This window comes from Hemitrygon akajei, unplaced genomic scaffold, assembly GCF_048418815.1.
Source record: "Hemitrygon akajei unplaced genomic scaffold, sHemAka1.3 Scf000097, whole genome shotgun sequence".
NCBI lineage: Eukaryota > Metazoa > Chordata > Chondrichthyes > Myliobatiformes > Dasyatidae > Hemitrygon > Hemitrygon akajei.
The window spans coordinates 1,899,078-1,917,762 of NW_027331983.1; the positions used below are offsets into that span (position 1 = coordinate 1,899,078).

Here is an 18,685-nt window from a genome sequence, read left to right on the forward strand (position 1 = left end):
GACGGAGGGCGAGGGATGGGCTGGGGATTTGGATAGATTTGAGAGGGGAACAGAAGTCTCCTCATTAAAGCTGTTGAAAAAACAATTCAATTCTTTGGGCTGTCCCGGTCCCCCTTCATTCGTTTTCGTGCCAATCCACACATCCGTTGTGTTTTTCTGTTGTGGTAATTGTCTGGGAAGCATCTAGCAATTGTCAGCTTTCTGAATGATTATTCTGTGTACCTTTCAAGGAAACATCCCTTGAAAATAGGAAAACAAGGTGGTCAACAGTTCGTGATTTAGGAGAAGGCGATGATCTCATTTAAGAAGGCACCAGTCAGGTATTGCTGGGATACCGGAGGAGTGACTGCTACAAAATCAATGCAGACACACATTGAAAATTACAAATGCAGGTGAATATATCAAAGAACAACAACAGGAGAAAGACATAGGTAAATCAAATTATATATTTGCATTACGAAACACCAGGGCGACTCTAAATGAGGCTATCTGATGATTTTGCTCAACGTGTTTTGGATAAAGAGGGTAACGTTGATGTTACTGCACAAGGGATGTTAAGCCCTTAGCACAGTTAGAGAGTGAGAACACCGTCAGACGCCTGTAACGATTGCAAATGCTGAGCTGCAGACTGTGCCTTTGTCAGACAGTGCCAGTGGAGAAGGGATAACTGAGACAGTGTCACAGATCGATAAATGCTCATTACGATCAGATGCAGATTGAGGCAACTCGTTGCAGCGTCGTAAAACCCTCAGTGTTATATTCTGTCTCATTTCATTTCTGAAAATATCTGTCTGTGCGCCATGCCTCGGTTGAAAGAGGCTCAAAAGGAGCCCCTCCGCACCAGGAACAACCACGGCGTGTCCTCTGCACAGGGAACACTACAGCCTTCGGGAAAGAATAAAGATTCCCCAATTACAGTTATCTTGGACTCCCGCCTCTTCAGCACCATCACGTTCTACTGCAGTCCGGTCACCTGTAATATTTGACCAGCTTTTATTTTCTTTCCCTGTCAGCAGAGACACAAAATCAGATGAGTTGGCAGCTCTGTGACCGGAAACTCTCTGTTATTTTAAAATGGTGTTTTCACAGCATTTTAACGCTTTGAGAACAAAGGAACCTCTTCTAAGGACCAATTGCCAGTTCTATTGAATCAACCAGACAAAATTGTTTATTGCTCCTGCATGGTAGGCTTCACGTAGACTACAAAAATTCTAATTTTTCTGAAGGTTATATCGACTTGATACATTAACCATCTGTTTCCACATCTTTCGGATGACCAATTGAACTTTTTGAGACCATTTTTCTTTACTTCCGTTCGGACGTATGTAATAATTCGGTAGTCTGACCCGCCACTGCATATTATTCCCCGTGCATTACATCTTCACATTAGGTAGCATTAGTCAAGTCTGTTGTTTACATCCCGAGGACTTAAATGCAAGTACGCCGGTAAAGCAGGTGCTGATACTGGTACGAGCGTGTGCTCAGTGCAGTCAACATTTTCCCCATTTGTCAATCGGCGGGGAATGATTTGACTGAACTTCTCTACAGCTAACCTCTGGTTTCGCTTTATATTTCAGGGAATTTAACGGCGATTGTGATCTTGTCTCGTGGAAAATGTGGGCTCTCCAAATGTATCACTTGCTACCTTATGGGAATGACTGCGGCCGATCTCATTGTGGTTGTCCTTGCAGTTACTGTGCAGGACATCAATAATCTCTACTTGTACGCCAGCTTCTTGCACTTTACGCCGGTTTGCGCTCTGAACGTTCTGTTTAAATGTGGACTCTCCAAATGTATCACTCGCTGCCTTATGGGAATGGCTGCGGCCGATCTCATTGTGGTTGTCCTTGCAGTTCCTGTGCAGGACATCAATAATCTCTACTTGTATGCCAGCTTCTTGCACTTTATGCCGGTTTGCGCCCTGAACTTTCTGTTTAAATGTGGGCTCTCCAAATGTATCACTCGCTACCTTATGGGAATGACTGCGGCCGATCTCATTTTGGTTGTCCTTGCAGTTACTGTGCAGGACATCAATAATCTCTACTTGAACGCCAGCTTCTTGCACTTTACGACCGTTTGCGCTCTGAACTTTCTGTTTAAATGTGGGCTCTCCAAATGTATCACTCGCTACCTTATGGGAATGGCTGCGGCAGATCTCATTGTGGTTGTCCTTACAGTTACTGTGCAGGACATCAATAATCTCTACTTGAACGCCAGCTTCTTGCACTTTACGCCGGTTTGCGCTCTGAACTTCCTGTTTAAATTTCCAAGCCTGGACTGCTCGGTTCGGCTCACAGTTGTTTTCGCATTTGATTGTTACATTGCGATTTTCTGGCGGAAACTTCGGAAGCGACACTGTACAGAAAGAGTAGCTACTGTAGTAATAGTTGCGATTGTGGGAGTTGTGAGGTGTATCCTGTTTTAATTTATAGTGGAGCATGATGTAATAATTAACAATGTACCTTGGCGTTGCGTCCACATATCTGAAAACTTCACTTGATCAGTGTGGAAGGTCTGCGAGTTTGTTGACAGCATCACCTCACCGCAATTAAAGAAAATGTTTAATCTTTCTTTGTAACGGTTTTACAGCGAGACACATTATAGCGGCAAATAGGGTCCGCAAGGGACCCTGCAGTAATACTGAAAATCAAAAAGACCGTGGTGGAGAACCAGAGAAAGTCTATTAATATGTTGTTCGCTCTGTCGGGTAATTTCATTTTACTCTGGATGTCCTATTTAATACACTCTATGAAATGGCAAGCGGTGATTTTTTTCTTTTGCAGACAAATATTTGAGAACTTCGATATAGATCTTGCATCAATGTGGTGTTATGTTAAGGTATCTCAATACCTGCACCAACACTTGCATCTACGGCCTGACGCAGAGGAAGTTCAGAGATGAGCTGAAAAATGGGATGAGATATGCGTTGACAATAAATTGGTTGTTATGTAAGTAACAGTAATAATATCCGAGTCGAACTTGATTGCAGTTGAAAATGAAATTCCAAAGGCTTCTTTATTTTAGTATTTCAAATACCCAGGAATGCAGATTGAGAGAATTCGCAGTTTTGAGGAAAAGCACTCTAAGAAAATTGAAAAGGTAAGTGCATATCTGTAGTGGGAGATTGATAGCTTAACCACTTAATGACATTAATAACGAGGAATGGGTTCTGTATAAGGTGATTTTCCATCCTGGTAACATTAACGACAGCAGTTGAAACAAATTGCGCTCTTTAATAATTAATTTTATAATAATGATAATAGAAAACTTGGTAGTCCAGACTCTGCCCTAATGCCACATTTGCTGACGTGATTGTTACTTTGGTTGAAGTATGTTCCAAACTATCACAGACACTCGACTGTCACAAGGGCAGGGATGGCTTCAGGACTTTCTGTGCTTTAGGGTCGGGTGAAAGAGTGTACCAGAGTGTAAAGGGAGTGCTCTGCAGTTGGTGTAGACGGGCAAGGTGAACACCAAGCCATGGATGGCCGAGGAGGTGCGTGCGCTGCTCAGGACCCGCGACTCCACCTTCAGAGCAGGCGACAAGGCAGCTCTATTAACAGCAAGGGCCAAACTATGAAACTATTCTGCGCTATGAGAGGGAATTTGGAGCTTTTAACGATCTTTACCGAGGAGCCGTCGAACTTGATGATGTGGTTCGAGCTATGTGTTGCAGCACAGTCGTGGGGCAGCAGAGTGAACAGCAGTGGACTGAGCACGCAGCCCTGGGGGGCCCCTGGGCTCAGTGTGATGGTGTTGGAGATGCTGCTCCCGATCCGGACTGACTGCGGTCTCCCATTCAGGAAGTCTAGGATCCAGATGCAGAGGGAGGTGTTCAGGCCCAGTAGGCTCCGCTTTCCAATCAGTCTCTGAGGGATGATTGTGTTGAATGCTGAACTGAAGTCTATGAACAGCATCCGAACGTATGTGTCTTTTTTGTCCAGGTGGGTTAGCGCCAGGTGAAGGGTGATGGCAAAGGCGTCATCTGTTGAGCGGTTGGGACGGTACGCAAACTGTAGGGGGCCCAGCGAGGGGGGCAGAAGGGTCTTGATATGCCTCATGACAAGCCTCTCGAAACACTTCATGATGATGGATGTGTGTGCAACGGGACGGTAGTCATTTAGGCAGGACGCTGAAGACTTCCTCGGCACGGGGACGATGGTGGCGGTTTTGAAGCTCATTGGAACGGTGGCGCTGCTCAGGCAGATGTTGAAGATGTCAGTGAAAACATCTGCTAGCTGGTCTGCACATCCTCTGAGCACTCTACCAGGGATGTTGTCTGGTCCAGCAGCCTTCCGTTGGTTGACCCTGCACAGGGTTCTTCTCACATCGGCCACAGTGAGACACAGCACTTGGTCATTTATAGGAGGGGTGGACTTCCTCGCCGTCACTTCATTTTCCGCCTCAGAACGGGCGTAGAGGTTATTCAGCGCATTTGGGAGTGAGGTATCACCCGCACAGTCAGTTGATGGTGTCCTGTAATTGCTGATGTTCTGGATGCCCTTCCACATGCGCCGCGTGTCGCCACTGTCCTGGAAGTGGCTGTAGATTAGCTGGGCGTGTGCACGCTTTGACCCTCTGATAGCTCGGAATAGTTTGGCCCTTGCTGTTGATAAAGCTGCCTTGTCGCCTGCTCTGAAGGTGGAGTCGCGGGTCCTGAGCAGCGCACGCACCTCCTCGGCCATCCATGGCTTCTGGTTAGCGCGTATAGTGATGGTCTTGGACAGAGTAACATCATCAATGCACTTGCTGATGTAGCTGGTCACTGATGCTGTGTACTCCTCTAAGCTGGTGGAGTCGCCATCAGTTGCAGCCTCCCTAAAGATGTTCCAGTCAGTGTGCTCAAAGCAGTCTTGAAGAGCAGAGATGGCTCCTGCTGGCCAGGTTTACACCTGCTTCTGAACTGGACTGGAGCGTCTGACGAGCGGTCTGTACGCTGGGATTAGCATAATATAAATGAGGTTTGAGTAACCGAGGTGGTGGCGGGGCTCTACCCGGTACGCGTCGGTGATGTTTGTATAAGCAAGGTCAAACGAGCCCCACTCCCCCCGTTACATAGTCCACATACTGATGGGATTTGGGGAGCACTGACTTAAGGTTCATGTGGTTAAAGCCACCGGCGACAATAAACAGTCCATCGGAGTGTGCGCTCTGCAGTTCACTAATAGCCCCGTACAGTTCACAGAGCGCCTCCTTAGCATTAGGAATGTAGACCAAAGGTGAATTCCCGTGGTAAATAAAATGGTCTGCATCTAACAGCCACAAACCTCACTTGCGATGAGCAGTGTCTGGAATCCAGCACAGAGTTCTTACACCATTCCGTGTTGATGTAAATACACACACCACCACCGCGAGTCTTACCGGAGAGAGCTGCATCCGTGTCCGCTCGAAATAAGGCGAGCCCGTGTAGCTGAATGGCAGGGTCCGAAATTCCATGAGTGAGCCATGTCTCTGTGAAAACAAACGCAGCGCAGACTCTGTACTCCCGCAGAGTATTTCGTTGAAGTCGGATGTAGTCCACTTTATTGTCCAGGGAGCGAACATTAGAAAACAGAATGGACGGGAGAGCCGGCCGGCTCGGGTTCGCTTTTGCCTGGCTCGGACCCTTGCCTGCTTGCCTCGCTTCCGCTATCTCGCACATCGGTTACGATGTCTCCATCTCCGGTTACCAGCATCTGGGGAGTCCGCGGAATTTAGGCCCGTTCCCCTCAGCAAGCCGACGTCGCGTAATTCGGCCAGCAGATCTTTGTGGAGGTTTGTTTTTGGGCGATCTCTGTATTGTAGTGGTAGCTGGCGATAGTAGATAGCCGCTCTGTTATCCATGTGCCCTAATCGAAAATTGAGTATTAAACTTAAATTTGAAATTTAAATTAAAGTAACTCAAGGTTTGAAAGGCCGCTGCTGCCGGGCCCCACCTGTTACAAGCTTCAGTAGAGAGATGGGAGAGACTGCACACACAACAACTGTTGTCTGGGTGCTTCAGCTTTTTCTTTTCTTTTCAATAACCTTTTCACCGAGTTGCTTGGAGTGTTCTTTTGTCTTCTTGGTGCAGCTTTTGCCAGGACATTGACGCAACAGGGAATGGTCCCGGTGTAATTGAAACATCCTGACTGCACACAGTGATCTCCATTTAATTAATTATAGGAATTCTAAAACCAATTGGCTGCACCAGTGATGATTTGGTGTGTCATATTAAAGGGGGTGAATACACATAGAATGGATTTTTTATCACTTTGTAGATTTTATTCTCATTTTGACACGAAATAGTCTTTCTGTTATTCAGTGCAAAAAAAAATTAAACCAGTGTGGATTAATGGTGTTAAAAAAAGCATGAAAACTTTGAAGTTGGGTTTGAATACTTTCTGTAGGTGCCGTTACAGTAGGACCGATGTTGTCCTTGATCCTGCTGAATGTGTGTTCTCACTCCTTTATGTCTGCTGCCCAATGGAAGGTGTGAGAAGAAGGAATGATAGGAGCGGGAAAGGTCTTTTGATTATGTTAACTGCTTTCCGAGGGCAGCAGGAAATGCAGCCGGAGTCAATGGAGGGAGGAAAGTTTCTGTGGCAGACTGTACTATGATCACTAAGTCCGTCTCTACTATGACTTCAGAAATTGCCACACCTCTCTCATCTGGACTCAACATCATTTACAATTACCGAGCATACTCACCACGCTGATCAAGAATCCCTTTCACAAGAATCAGAATCGGTTTTAATATCACCGGCATGTGTTGTGAAATTCTACAACTGTTCCCATCAGGTAGTAGGTACGAAAGCCTGAAGACAAACACTCGGCGATTCAGGAACAGCTTCTTACCCTCTAACATCCGATTCCTAAATGGGCACTCAAACCTTACGTCACTTTGTCAATGTTGCGGAAAAGTTATTACTCGGGCACGAAGGGAGATCGCTTTTGAAAGTCTTTATTATAACATGATACGTATTATGGAGCGCTCAACCTCTTACAGCAGAGTTCTTGAGACTCTCCCCAAGTACACAGACTTTTCTCATTGTGCAGACATAGTGTATGCTATCAAAAGCTTCCAAGCATGTTTGTGAAATACAGAATGCAAGCAGATAATTCCTTTACTCAATAATCATGTCTCAGCACAGTACAAAATTATATAATCAGGTTACTATTTTCCTTATCTATTGGAAGCTACTTCTACCTGCAGCCTTGAAGCGAGAACAGTTACACAGTTCAAGTATAGAAGAAACAGAACATCACTCAGTCCAGGAGGAGTTGAAGGCTGCTGTGTAAAAAAAAAAAACCTCTTTAACCCCTTAGTATCTGGCTAATAACAACATTTCTTCAACAGTTCTCCTTGTTGATCTTTTCCAGATCAACAATCCTCACATGGTAATTTCTCCACTTCCTCATAAGTGGGTTCATATACATAGGGGAAGGGTCTTTACTTTGCAGGGTAGAACTTTTCGCCCCATCAGTGTACTTGGACTAGGACACTGGGACACCACCGGTACCTTAGGGCTGGTCGAAGTCCCTTTTATCAACTGACTACAGCCCATCCTCAAGAACCCACATACACAACACCCCAAAATACATACCACAGTCACTATTATAATTCCATGCATGATCGATTTTCCCGATCCGGGAAAGCATTCCCATAGCCCTTCCCACCGGTATCCTCCGCCATTAAATGTTTTCAAATTGTTCTCCCATCTTCCTCATCTCCACAACCTTTTCCAGCACGTGCTGGTTCAAGTCAGTTATATTTTCTGAAATATCAGGGATGTAGGTACAACATTCGTTCCCTATCATATTATCTTAATTGCTTCTTTCTCATACTCCCAAACAGTCCACGCTTTGGTCGCTCAGAAAAATTACAGTGATTGCATTATAAAAACAGCAAGTGAAAAACAGAGTATTTGTCAGGAGTGGGGCTCGAACCCACGCCTCCAGGTGGAGACCAGAACACTCGCGTTTACTAGGAAGCGACTTGCTCGAATTAAGTCAGGCGCATTAGACCACTCGGCCACCCTGACAGCCCCTGCAGTACTCTCTCCACATGCCAGATAAACAGCTGTATTTCGGAATAGTCTGAATGACTGCTTTGATGAGAGGGTATACATACAAGCGCACTCTATATCCTGGGATTTTAAATGAATATGGACGGGATGCATTTTCTCAGGTTGCCGAGCATGTGCGGAATCAAAGCGTACAGCATCACAGCACTGGAATTGTGCTGCACTCCGTTCAGGCCATCCTCCAGAGAAAGGATGACGCGGATTCGGAGAGTGTGCAGAAGAGCATCACCAAGATGCTACCTGAAATAGACGGTTTGTGCAATAACGAGAGTTTAGTCAAACTTGTTCTTTTTCTCTGGAGCATCGGAGATGAAGGGGGATCTGACAGACGTTTCTTAGATTTTCAGGCATAGATATTGGTAGAGCAGCAGATATTATCTCCGCTCCAGGGTTTACATGTCTTAAAACGATCCCCTCTTAGGGCATACATTTCAACCAAGAGGGGATCGTTTTAAACAAGATGTGCCAACACACTATCACTCTATGTCGGCAAGACCAAGGACTGATTGTTGTCTTCAGCAGAGGGAAAACCAAAGGTTTTTGAGCTAGTTCTCCTTGGAGGATCAGAGGCGGGGCGCGTATTTAACTTTAAATTGTTGGTATGACTATTTCCTCTGCTTTCTTAGGAGACTGCGGTGATTCAGCATGACATCAAAAACCTTGATGAGCTTCTATAGTTGTGTCGTAGAGAGTATATTGTCTGTCCGCAACAAGACGTGGTACGGAAATACCATACCTTTGAAGGAAAATCTTTAAAAAGTTAGTGAATTCGGCTCAGTCCATCACGGGAAATCACTCGCAAACATTAAGCAGATCCACATAAAACGATGTAATCGGAAAACAGCATCCACCGTCAGAGGTCGTCACCATCCTGCCATGCTCTTTTTGCGCTGCTGCCATCGGGTAGATGGTACAAGAGCCTCAGGACTCGCACCACCGCGTTCAAGAACAGTTACTACCCATCAGCAATCAGATCTTTCATCAACAGGTGATAATGTACGCTCACATACCCATCCATTAAATAATCTGACAACCAATGATTTGACTTCAGAAACTTTTATATATTGAATAGCTGAGTATGCCAGGAGGAGCTCAGCAGACCAGGCAGCATCTGTGGAAAAGCGTAAGCAGTCGACGTTTCGGGTCGAGATCCTTCACCGTGTATTTTTTTTTTCCTGAATAAATCACTCACCCAGAATTCGGTGTACGGTGACCTGTTGCAATACGATGAACAGTGTCCAAAACATAATCTTATCCTCCAACAGTTTTTCTAATCCACCTCAACAACCCAGGGTTTGTTTACAGAAACAACGTCGCCTCGATTGAACGCTTAAAGACAAATTTTGTCAGGAGTGGGATTCGAACCGACGACCCCAGACGTCGGAAGACTTTCATTCCTTGAGTCTGGCGCCTTAGATCACTCGGCCATCCTGACAACTTTTGATGTGTGTTTGAGAACGGAATAAATGCCTGATTTGTAAGAAACGTCATATCCACTCAACAACATATATCATCCTGTCAATCGGAAATGAAAGCGAGAGTGTTACAGTTTGTTCAGGTTAGGCAACTTCTGTGTAAAGAAAAGCTGTAAAATATTACAATTCGAAGACTCGTGAGACGCGTCTCGGCAAGAATTTGGGAAGGACGTTTGTTGAGATGGATGAGAACGCTTGGAAGACTCATCGCTTTCGCATTTAGGGAAGCGGAGAAATAAACGTTTATAGACAGGACTGAATCTAAAAACTGTGTGGGAATTGATCGCAACAATGTCAACAGAAACTGAACGCAGGAGGTTCAATTATAACCGGCAACGCTGCTTTACAGATGGATGTTGGAAAGTAGACTATAGGGCCCAATAATCTGATGAATTTGGAATAAAGCGAAGGTTCAATGACAGTCAGAATGTTTTTTCAGGTTTGTAGGTCAATGTTTAATCTGAGAATGGAGACGGAAACAGGGTCTTTTGGACGTTAGAGCAGCGGCCTTTCTGAGAGATGGGACGCTTAACAGAACGTAATTCGCTCAGGTTCTCAGATCCAGTGTTAAAGGCACAGAACACATGAAAGTAAGACAGGAGGCGGGGATACCTCCAGAGTTCCTGATGACGACAACCGCGAGAAGTGCACACAGCTGCAGCTTGTAACAATCCGCCCTATGGCGTGATGGACTAGGACAAACAGAGTGGTAGATACACCCACGGTGCAGAACACAGGGAACTGTGGGACAGTCAGGAAGAGGAAAGGATTTAAAGAGGCAGTGCAGACTATCCCTATGGCCATCACCATCAGAAACATCTGGATGCGGTTTGTGGTTGGATGACCTTGTAGGGAAAAGCCACAGCGGTCGGACCTCTGGCACTGAGTCTGGTTTTCTGACTCAAAAGGGAAGGGGAAGACAGATTCCTGGATGGTATGTTACCTCCCGGGTGCCTGGGTCCGGGACGACTTGGATCAAATCCTGAACATTTTTCAGCAGGAGCGTGAGTAGACAGCGGTCGTGGTCCATTTATGTACCAATGACATCGGAGTGACGACTTTCTGCAATGGAAATTCAGAGAGTTAGGCGCTGAGGTGGAGGGCAGGATCCTCGGGGTTGTGACAGCGACACGTGGCGCGTCCTAATGAGGCGAGAAATGGAAATATGATACAGATTAACACGTGGCTAAGGGTTTGGTATAGGAGACAGGCCATACGATTTTTCGAGTACTGATCTCTTTTTCAGGGAAGCTGAGACCTGTGGATAAAGACGGTTTGTGCGTGAACTGGAAGTGTAGTAATATCTTGTCGGATGGTTAGCTAGAGCTGCATGATGAAGCTTAAACTACATTTACAGGGGAATTGGAACCAGGGTGCCAGAACAGCTGGTACAGAAATTGTGCAGACATGTTGATAAGGTCTCACACAAAGTCTGGAATGCAATCATTGAGCAAGGTCCGACTAGTGGCCTGAGCTGCGTATATTTCAGTGGTAGAAGTATCTGAGAATAAGCCGGTGAACTCACTGCTTGGATCAAAACCTGGAATCATGGTATCTTAGCCGATAATGACACTGGGTTGCAGGAGAGTCTTGTCTGGCAGTTCAGTATTTCGGAGTTCCTTTGCTTCAGAAGTGACAGAACGGGATGGACTAAAGGAGGAGAGTAGAGTTAATAGTCAGGGAAAATTCTCGGCTGTCTTCCGTCAGTGCAGATGGAGAATTCGACTAATCCAGGTCCCTCTCCTCCGCGGGGTCGTTTAACGCGCTCAAAGGCCCGGACAGACGCACAATGGGTGAAACCCTAAACAAGGAAAGGTATGATCACGTTAATGGGGATAGATTCTAACCACCCAATGGTCAAGAGTATTTAGACGGCCAACTTTGTGGAGATATCGCTGTGTATTGTAGGAGCATTACGGTTGTGAGAGTAGGTGTTTTTAACATTCCGCACGTTGAATGCTAATTCCACACTTGTAAAGGACAAGATGGGTAGGTAATCGTTTAGGATATTTTTTTTCTTTTGTGCGTTGACGAACCAACGAGAGCGTGCGCGATACTTGATCTGCTATGATGAAATAAATGAGACAGGACAAGAGGTAGAAGGTTGATTTAACGAACACTTTGTAACTCGTGATCACAATGCCTCATTGGGGAAGGTCAATTTGGACGGTATTGAAAAACATTTAGCGATTGAGGCAGGATGTTTTCTGGTAAGTGGGACGCGTTCAGAAATGCAAATCAGAGCGTAGAAAGCTCGTATGGGCCTGTCAGAAATAAAGATAGAGACAACAAGAGTGAATAACCTTTGTTTTCAAGAGTAATGATGTTTTGGCAACTCGCTCCCGATGCCGGCGGAGACGGACGAGGTCCCTCATTGTGATTTGGCTGCTGTTCTCAGTAAAGACACATAGACCTCTGGGGGAGAGTTCGTGGTGTAGAGGACACTAAATGAGCCTAATTCGGCCGGCTTGTTATGTCTTCAAGTCATTCCAACAGATTATTGAGGCCACATTGTCCCCTGACGGAACCATGCTGTCTCTGGTCTACGTTATCATGTGTCTCCAAGTCCCCTGAGACTTCATCCTTAATGATTGACTCCAACATCTTCTGAACCGCTGTGGTCAGACTGAGAGGTTTAGATTTTTCTTGTCTTCTGACTCTCCATGCTTGAAGAGTGAAGTGATATTTGCAATTTTCCAGTCCTCCGAAAAAAATTCTAGAACCGAGTGGTTGTTGCAAGATCATCACTATTAACCCACCATGTCTTTAGCCAACGCTTTTTAAACTCTGGAGTGTACAGCATCTGGTCCCTCCAGTCTACCTTCAGACTCTTGAGTTAGTCACTAACCTTCTCTCCGGTCATGGTAAATTCACACACTTCATACCCCTGAGACCTGGAACTTCCATCACGCGGTTGGTGTTTTCCAGACTGAAGAGTGATGCAAAATACTATTTAGTTCGTCCGGTGTTTCGAGGTCCCACAGTGCTACATCTCCAGCATCGCTGTCAGCGATCCGATGTTCAATCTCGCTACTTTTCGTACTTTATGTATCAGAAGAAAATTTTGGTAACTTTGCTAATATTATTAGTCAGCTTATTTTCGTACTCTATCTTTACCTTCATAATGCCTTTCCAGTACTCCAACTTCCACCTAATATTGCTCAATTGTACTTTTTATTACTCAATTGCTCTTTTGCTTTTTAAGTTGCTTTTGAAATCTCGTATTAAGACCTAAGATGTAGGAAAGTAGTAGGCCATACGGCCTATTCAGTCTGCTTCGCCAGTCAATTATGGACTGATCCCAACTTCCATCATTCTCACGACCCTGTCCCTTCACCCCATAACCTTTGAGGCCTTGGCTAATCAACAACTCATCTATCCCTGACATAAATACACCGAGTAGTCTGGTCTCCATAACTGCTCGTGGCAACAAATTCCACATATTTACCACCCTCTGACTAAACAAATTTCTCCTCATCTCAGTTCTAAATGGTCGTCCTTCAATCCTGAAGTCGTGCACTCGTGTCCTAGAATACCCTACAATGGGAAATAACTTCGCCATTTCTGATCTGTTAAGACTTTTTAAAATTCGGAATGTTGATATGATATCCGGCTCATTCTCCTGAACTCCATGGAATACAACCCCAGAGCTGCCAAATGTTTCCTCATACGGTAACCCTTTCATTTCTCGAATCATTAAGGTGAATCTTCCCTGAACCATCTCCTACAGCAGTATACCTTTTCTAAAATAAGAGCCTCAAATTGCACACAATACTCTAATGTGGTCTCACGAGTGCCTTATAGAGCCTCAACATCACATCCCTGCTCTTATATACTATACATCGAGAAAGTAATGCCAACGGTGCATTCGACTTCCTCAGAAACGTTTCAACTTGGAGGCTAACCTTTAGGGTATCTTGCCCAAGAACCCTCAAGTCCCTTTGATCTCTGTATTTTGAATTCTCTCTCCATCCAAATAATTGTATGCACGTTTATTTTTTCCTTCAAAATGCATGGCCATACAATTTCCAACAATGCATTTCATTTTCCACTTCTTTGCCTATTCCCCAAACCATCTAAATCGCTCTGCGAGCTCTCTGTTTCCTCGACACTACCCGCTCCTCACTTATGCTGCACCGGTGAATCACCACTGGTAACCAGCACCCAGACCAGTCGCGCAGGAGTTTCCTTTCAGAAAATTATACAGTTTTTGTCCTATCTTGTCATGTGCCTGCAGGTTCTCCGTAATCTTATCCCTAACATCGATTCCGACAACTTCCCAACCACTGATAACTGGCTATCAGGCCTTCTTAAATAGTGAAATAACGTTTGCAATTTTTTTTGTCATCCAGAACGCCAGAATCTATGGATTCTTGAAAGATTATTTTTAATGCCTCCACAATCTGTAGCCTTAAAAATGTGGGTGTATAGCTCAGTGGAAGAGCATTTGACTACAGATCAAGAGGTACCTGGTTCAAATCCAGGTGCCCCCTTCAAAAATAAAAAAGTGACCACAGCGATGATATAGAATGTAATTTCATTTATTGAAGTTTAATTGCGCTAAGTGTGAGGTGCCAAATTTTGCTAGGACTGATCAAAATAGACCACACGTGGTAAATGGTCGGGCACTGAGGAATGCAGTAGAACAAAGTGATCTAGGAATAATGATGCATAGATCCCTCAAGGTGGAATCTCATGTAAATAGGTTGGTGAAGAAAGTTTTTGATATGCTGGCCATTATAAATTAGAGAATTGAACGTATTGGAATTGGGATGTTATTTTAAAATTGTACAAGACATTGGTGAGGCCAAACTTGGAGTATTGTGTACCGTTCTGGTCACCGAATTATAGGAAAGATGTCAACAAAATAGAGAGAGTACAAAGGAAATTTACTAGAATGTTTCCTGGGTTTCAGCGCCTAAGTTACCGAGAAAGGTTAAAGAAGTTAGGTCTTTATTTGTTGGAGCGTAGAAGGTTGAGGGAGGCCTTGATAGAGGTATTTAAAATTATGAGTGGGATAGATAGAGTTGACGTGGATGGGATTTTTCCATTGAGAGTAGGGGAGATTCAACCAAGAGAACATGAGTTGAGAGTTAAGGGGCAAAAGTTTAGGGGTAACACGAGGGGGATCTTCTTTACTCAGAGAGTGGCAACTGTGTAGATCGTGCCTCCAGTAGAAGTGGAAGAGGCAGGTACGATATTGACCTTTTTAAAAAAATGGATAGGTATATGGACAGGAAAGGAATGGAGGGTTATTGGCTGAGTGCAGGTCGGTGGGACGAGGTGAGACTAACCGTTCGGCACAGATTAGAAGGGCCCAGATGGCCTGTTCCCGTGCTGTAATTGTTATATGGTTATATGGTTAATCTCACCCGCTACTTTCGTCAGAACCTGAGGGTGCATTCCATCAGGTCCAGGAGCAGGTAGCTTCCTGAGCACCTTCTCAGTCGTACTTTTTCCTGCACAAACTTCACTTCCCTGGCGCTCCTGAATGTCCGGTATACTGCAGACGTCTTCTACTGAGAACACTGATGCAAAATAAGCATTCAGTTCCTCTGTCCTCTCTGCATCTCTTATTGCAATATATCCCGCGTCATTTTCTAATAATCCTATATCTACCCTCGACTCTCTTTTACCTTTAATGTACTTAAAACAGTTATTAGTATCTTCATTGATATTAGTCACCAGCTTCCTCTTGTAATCCATCGTTTCCTTCCAAATGACCTTCTTTATTTATTTCTGCAGGTTCTTAAAAGCTCCCCAAAGTTTTATTTTTCCAATAGCTGTGGTTTCCTTTTACGCCCCCTCTTTTGCTTTTACTTCGGCTTTGATTTCACTTCTCAGCCACGGTAGTGTCCTTCCTCCCTTTGAAAATGTATCCCTATTTTTCTTTCCTGCAAATGTCCCTTTCCAGTCAACTTAGGCCAGTTTCCCTCCCATGCCATTGTAATTTCCTTTATTTCACTGACATATCGACACATTGGATTTTATTTTTCCCTCTCAAATATCAATATGAACTTGATAATACTGTGATCTCTGTACCCTCAGGGTCCTTTAACCTTGAGCTCTCTTACCAGCTCCGATCATTGCACAACACCCAAACCAGCACAGCCGATCCGATAGTGGGCTGAACAACAAGCTGTTGTAAAAAGCCATCCCTTAAACATTCTGCAAATTCTCTCTCTTGTGGTCCAGTAGTGACGTACTTTTCCCAATCCGCTTTCATGTTAATATTTCCAATGATTATCATGACATTACCTTTCTGACACGCATCTTCTATCTCCTGCTGAAATTGGTTAACCAACAGGCTGTTTGGACGCCTGTATATAACTGCCATCAGGGTCCCTTTACCCTTGCCATTTCTTAACTCAACCCGTGGAGACTCTACACCTTCCAATCCTATGTCACCTCTTTTCTAATGATTTAATATTATTTTTAATACACAGAGCCACAGCACCCCCCCCCCCCGCCTACTAACCTATCTTTCCGATAGGCCGTATATCCTTGGACGTTCAGCTCCCGATGGCAGCCATCCCTTAGCCAAGTTTCAGAGATGGCCATAACGTCATGTTTGCCAATCTGCAGCTGAATTTTCAGATCGTCCATTTTATTCCTTATGCTGCGTGCACTCATCCTACTTAACAGCGACCTGTTCAAGCATATCAGCCTGTTCTAGTTTGCTCACATTTGTCAAGGTCTTTCTGAATCGTGAATACTGAGAGAAAGTATTCATTAATGACCTTTCCTACCTCTCCGATACCAGGCCCATGTTTCCTTTGTTATTCCTAATCGGTCCTTTCGTGACACACGTAATCCTTCAGTTCCCACATACGTGGAAAACGCCTTGAGTATTTAATCACCTTCCTAGCGATATCTTAACCCTTTCTAATCGTAGATTCCTTGCCCTCTAACTGTAGTAACGCGTCGCCCAGCGCATTTGTGCCGCCGGTTCTCCACACTCACCCGGCCAAGCACTGCCGCTTTCTGAGATCGGTTCTCTGCTGACCAAAACAATCCCGTCAATAAAGGGACAGCGGTAGCACTGAGGAACGTTCTCCTCACCTCTCTCTGTTTCACCTTTCAGTAACCAGGTCTGGTTCGTTGCCACTGGTGAAATGGATTGCCCACTCATGTGAGGACGAGCCGTGGATCGCCCGCCTTGCTTCGTATCAATCACCGCTTTCGGCACGCTCTCCACTAACAACGTGTTCCCATTCCGCTATTCAGTAATCACGGCACTGGCCTTTTCACCCAGCCTGGCCTCGGCATCCGGTAACCAACACGTGACGGATCATCACCCACTATCACAGTAACCGCAATGTGGCTAGATTAGGAGCCCAGTTCTCGGACTTCCGGCCACCATGGTCCTCCACTGACACAGGAACATCGGCCCGCGTTGATAAGGGAAGCAGCCCTGAGAAAACTGTGCCCATGTCGGGAACAGACAGATGTGTCCTGCCCCGGGGTCTTTTGCATCCCTGGTGCAAGTGTAAGATCCGAAACACATTATAAACCCCGGGCCATGCAGGTTGACGCGTAGGGTTTTGAGGGATGTTTGTGTCTCCTCGGGGATCTCAACTGGGGAAGATGAAGGCCACTGGACACTTCTGTCTCACCGCCCGGGTTGCCGGCGCTGGAGCGGTGCACACACTGGGCAGAACGGGCAGCGGGTGTGCGATGTGATCTGCCTCTGTCTCTATGTAACTACAATAATTCTCCTGTGCTCTGATTATGGGAAAGGGTTACTGTTTTCCGGTGTTCACATTCCCTGGTATCGGAACTGACTATACACTGATCCCGCTGATCGCTGCCCCGCCTAGTACAACCATTACTCCATCCAACTGCATGACTCAATAAAGCTGACGCTGTTTGCATTAAACTGGTCTCTGTTTCTTGACAGAAACTCGCTGTATTCGGTACCGGCGAGCCTTTGGGAAGGTCTGTCAATCTCTACCCAGCGCATAGAATAGCCTGCTCCCAGAGTTGACAATGCAGAGAATGTCACCAGTGGGATTTCTCTCAAGGGCCCGATGGGCTAAACAAACTCCTGCTATGATGATGTCACCTACCGTGGAAGTATTCTGGTCTGAAGCGATGGCTGAGGTGGGCAGAGTTTAGCTGAATATTAGTCGGTTGACAGACAGGGTCTCCCCCATTCCGGGGCAGAAGGCTTTCTCACACTCCTCCCCCTCCAGTCCCACGCATGCAAATCACCACGGGGTCATTCACCGAACCCGTCTTACACGGGGAACCCGTATTACCCGTCTTAGACAGTAACACCAGGAATGCAGGACGGGGCCAGTGGGTGTCTGGGACTCAGGGACATTAATGTTAACTGTGGAGAGAGGAGCATTCACTGCGGGACAAGGAGAAGATAGCTGAGAGTAAGGGCGCTCTGGATGGGGGGCTTTTGAGAGACGGTTGGCGAGCGTCTAGGGAGGAAGTGTCGTGAGGTTGTCGGTCGGATGGATGGAGGTGGGTATGGCCGTGATGGCGTTCGGAGAGACCGATCAGCCAAGGATCAGGGGGAGGGTGGCGTGGGGTTGACAATGGGTAGTGGAGGGGAGTTGGAGGTGGATATTGCGGAGAATGGCATGTGGCTGAAAGTGCGGAGATCAGAATCCGAACTAGGCTTAATATCGCAGTCCTATGTCTAGAATTTATTGTTTTCCGGCAACAGTTCAGTAAAATAATTCCTGAAATGTTTTCGTAAAATAAGTGTTTTAAGGTAAATATGTAGTTCTTAAACAGAGGGTAAATAGTGAGGTAGTGTAGAGGGGTCCATTCTCCAGTTAGAAATCTGGTGCTGGACAGAAAGAAACTGTCCCTGAAACTGGGGATGTGGGTCTTCAGACTCTTTCAACTCCTCAGTGACGGTGGCAATGAGAAGAGGGTATGTTCAGGATTGAATATCCTTAATGATGGATGCCCCGTTTCTAATCATCAATTTTCGAAGATGCCTTCGATGCCGGAGAGGCTCTTTCCCGTGATGCACTCGGCTGAGATTTCTGCAGCTGTTTTTATTATTTTCTTGGAAGTGATGGAAGTTCGGCCGGGTGATCATTGAAGGTTCAGGGCGGAGTTTTTGTTTTGGGAGTTTCACCGCCGGTGAGCACAGTGAGGGGCGCGGAAGTAAGACATAGACTGTGACCGTCAGTACACCGA

General features: G+C 45.6%; 2 non-coding genes across 2 annotated transcripts; one reads left to right on the plus strand and one right to left on the minus strand.

The window, feature by feature from the left end:
• Positions 1 to 7,887: 7,887 nt before the first annotated feature.
• On the minus strand, positions 7,888 to 8,003 carry trnal-uaa (transfer RNA leucine (anticodon UAA)). The gene is made up of 2 exons: positions 7,966 to 8,003; positions 7,888 to 7,933 (listed from the first exon to the last, which is right to left on the minus strand). It is a non-coding gene; the product is annotated as a tRNA-Leu (tRNA).
• A 5,938-nt stretch (positions 8,004 to 13,941) lies between these two features.
• On the plus strand, positions 13,942 to 14,013 carry trnac-aca (transfer RNA cysteine (anticodon ACA)). The gene has a single exon. It is a non-coding gene; the product is annotated as a tRNA-Cys (tRNA).
• Positions 14,014 to 18,685: the final 4,672 nt, after the last annotated feature.